The following is a 2,500-nucleotide window of genomic DNA, read 5'->3' as shown; positions in this document are numbered from 1 at the left end:
ATTGAGAAGTTGCGCAATTACTAATCATGGAGCACAAAAAAGCCTACAGCACCTGGTATTCCCAGGCAGTCTCCCATCCAGGTACTAACTAGGCCTGACCCTGCTTAGCTTCCGAGATCGGGCGCATTCAGTGTGGTGTGGCCGTAGGCTCTGGGCCTAGTGAGTTTTGTACTTTTAAGCATCTAGTCGGCTAGACCTTGCAGTTTTGAAAGGCAATTGTGAAATGGCTCACTTCCTGAACTTGGAGCACAAAAAAGCCTACAGCACCTGGTATTCCCAGGTGGTCTCCCATCCAGGTACTAACTAGGCCCGACACTGCTTAGCTTCCGAGATCAGACGAGATCGGGCGCAATCAGTGTGGTGTGGCCGTAGGCTCTGGGCCTAGTGAGTTTTGTACTTTTAAGCATCTAGTCAGCTAGACCTTGCAGTTTTGAAAGGCAATTGAGAAATGGCTCACTTCCTGAACTTGGAGCACAAAAAAGCCTACAGCACCTGGTATTCCCAGGCGGTCTCCCATCCAGGTACTAACGAGGCCCGACACTGCTTAGCTTCCGAGATCAGACGAGATCGGGCGCAATCAGTGTGGTGTGGCCGTAGGCTCTGGGCCTAGTGAGTTTTGTACTTTTAAGCATCTAGTCAGCTAGACCTTGCAATTTTGAAAGGCAATTGAGAAATGGCTCACTTCCTGAACTTGGAGCACAAAAAAGCCTACAGCACCTGGTATTCCCAGGCGGTCTCCCATCCAGGTACTAACGAGGCCCGACACTGCTTAGCTTCCGAGATCAGACGAGATCGGGCGCATTCAGTGTGGTGTGGCCGTAGGCTCTTGTTCTTGTGAGTTTTGTACTTTTAAGCATCTAGTCGGCTAGACCTTGCAGTTTTGAAAGGCAATTGAGAAATGGCTCACTTCCTGAACTTGGAGTACAAAAAAGCCTACAGCACCTGGTATTCCCAGGCGGTCTTCCATCCAGGTACTAACTAGGCCCGACACTGCTTAGCTTCTGAGATCAGACGAGATCAGGCACATTCAGTGTGGTGTGGCCATAGGCTCTGGGCCTAGTGAGTTTTGTACTTTTAAGCATCTAGTCGGCTAGACCTTGCAGTTTTAAAAGGCAATTGAGAAAGGGCTCACTTCCTGAACTTGGAGCACAAAAAAGCCTACAGCACCTGGTATTCCCAGGCGGTCTCCCATCCAGGTACTAACTAGGCCTGACACTGCTTAACTTCCGAGATCAGACGAGATCGGGTGCATTCAGTGTGGTGTGGCCGTAGGCTCTAGGAATGCTAAGAATATTACTCTTATGCATTTGCATTTAGTAAGCTAAGCCATGCAGCCACTTGCAACATGATACCACGCTCATCGCTCGATCAGGCGAGATCAGGCGAGATATATAAGACTGGTGGGCCCATTCAGGACTCCTATGTCTGGTAGGATAACTTTAATTCATCCATCCTGTGTCTGTTGCAGGGAGGTGGAGAGAACAATCAACACAATAATGGTTTTCTTTCATGCCTCTTGAAGGACTCAATATTCTCTGTACTGCATTACATGTGAAAGTCGATTTATTACCCATGAACACACTACCTGTATGCTAATTCTATGTAAAAAGGTAGCTCCAGCCCTCATGATGTTGTCCAACATTTCCGCTATAAAACGGGATACAATTATTTTGGAAACATACCAAATTTGAAAAATAATTGAGAAGTTGCGCAATTACTAATCATGGAGCACAAAAAAAGCCTACAGCACCTGGTATTCCCAGGCAGTCTCCCATCCAGGTACTAACTAGGCCCGACCCTGCTTAGCTTCCGAGATCGGGCGCATTCAGTGTGGTGTGGCCGTAGGCTCTGGGCCTAGTGAGTTTGTACTTTTAAGCATCTAGTCGGCTAGACCTTGCAGTTTTGAAAGGCAATTGTGAAATGGCTCACTTCCTGAACTTGGAGCACAAAAAAGCCTACAGCACCTGGTATTCCCAGGTGGTCTCCCATCCAGGTACTAACTAGGCCCGACACTGCTTAGCTTCCGAGATCAGACGAGATCGGGCGCATTCAGTGTGGTGTGGCCGTAGGCTCTGGGCCTAGTGAGTTTTGTACTTTTAAGCATCTAGTCGGCTAGACCTTGCAGTTTTGAAAGGCAATTGAGAAATGGCTCACTTCCTGAACTTGGAGCACAAAAAAGCCTACAGCACCTGGTATTCCCAGGCGGTCTCCCATCCAGGTACTAACTAGGCCTGACACTGCTTAACTTCCGAGATCAGACGAGATCGGGTGCATTCAGTGTGGTGTGGCCGAAGGCTCTAGGAATGCTAAGAATATTACTCTTATGCATTTGCATTTAGTAAGCTAAGCCATGCAGCCACTTGCAACATGATACCACGCTCATCGCTCGATCAGGCTCGATCAGGCGAGATATATGACTGGTGGGCCCATTCAGGACTCCTATGTCTGGTAGGATAACTTTAATTCATCCATCCTGTGTCTGTTGCAGGGAGGTGGAGAG

The 2,500-nt window shown here is 48.3% G+C and overlaps 7 non-coding genes and 2 pseudogenes across 7 annotated transcripts; all 9 read right to left on the bottom strand.

The window, feature by feature from the left end:
* Positions 1 to 40: 40 nt before the first annotated feature.
* Positions 41 to 149, bottom strand: LOC138545146 (5S ribosomal RNA; annotated as a pseudogene).
* Positions 150 to 255: 106 nt separating this feature from the next.
* Positions 256 to 374, bottom strand: LOC138548156 (5S ribosomal RNA). The gene has a single exon (XR_011291969.1). It is a non-coding gene; the product is annotated as a 5S ribosomal RNA (ribosomal RNA).
* Positions 375 to 480: 106 nt separating this feature from the next.
* LOC138537133 (5S ribosomal RNA) lies at positions 481 to 599 on the bottom strand. The gene has a single exon (XR_011285280.1). It is a non-coding gene; the product is annotated as a 5S ribosomal RNA (ribosomal RNA).
* A 106-nt stretch (positions 600 to 705) lies between these two features.
* On the bottom strand, positions 706 to 824 carry LOC138550443 (5S ribosomal RNA). Its single transcript, XR_011294195.1, has one exon. It is a non-coding gene; the product is annotated as a 5S ribosomal RNA (ribosomal RNA).
* Positions 825 to 930: 106 nt separating this feature from the next.
* On the bottom strand, positions 931 to 1,049 carry LOC138541215 (5S ribosomal RNA). Its single transcript, XR_011289227.1, has one exon. It is a non-coding gene; the product is annotated as a 5S ribosomal RNA (ribosomal RNA).
* A 106-nt stretch (positions 1,050 to 1,155) lies between these two features.
* Positions 1,156 to 1,274, bottom strand: LOC138549216 (5S ribosomal RNA). The gene has a single exon (XR_011293002.1). It is a non-coding gene; the product is annotated as a 5S ribosomal RNA (ribosomal RNA).
* A 464-nt stretch (positions 1,275 to 1,738) lies between these two features.
* LOC138543655 (5S ribosomal RNA) lies at positions 1,739 to 1,847 on the bottom strand (annotated as a pseudogene).
* A 105-nt stretch (positions 1,848 to 1,952) lies between these two features.
* LOC138550597 (5S ribosomal RNA) lies at positions 1,953 to 2,071 on the bottom strand. Its single transcript, XR_011294347.1, has one exon. It is a non-coding gene; the product is annotated as a 5S ribosomal RNA (ribosomal RNA).
* Positions 2,072 to 2,177: 106 nt separating this feature from the next.
* LOC138537492 (5S ribosomal RNA) lies at positions 2,178 to 2,296 on the bottom strand. The gene has a single exon (XR_011285625.1). It is a non-coding gene; the product is annotated as a 5S ribosomal RNA (ribosomal RNA).
* Positions 2,297 to 2,500: the final 204 nt, after the last annotated feature.

This window comes from Ambystoma mexicanum, unplaced genomic scaffold (genome assembly GCF_040938575.1).
Source record: "Ambystoma mexicanum isolate Mex_15411 unplaced genomic scaffold, UKY_AmexF1_1 Mex_scaf10, whole genome shotgun sequence".
Lineage (NCBI taxonomy): Eukaryota > Metazoa > Chordata > Amphibia > Caudata > Ambystomatidae > Ambystoma > Ambystoma mexicanum.
Note: the sequence above shows the minus strand (reverse complement) of the source record. Positions and strands in the feature narration are given on the sequence as shown.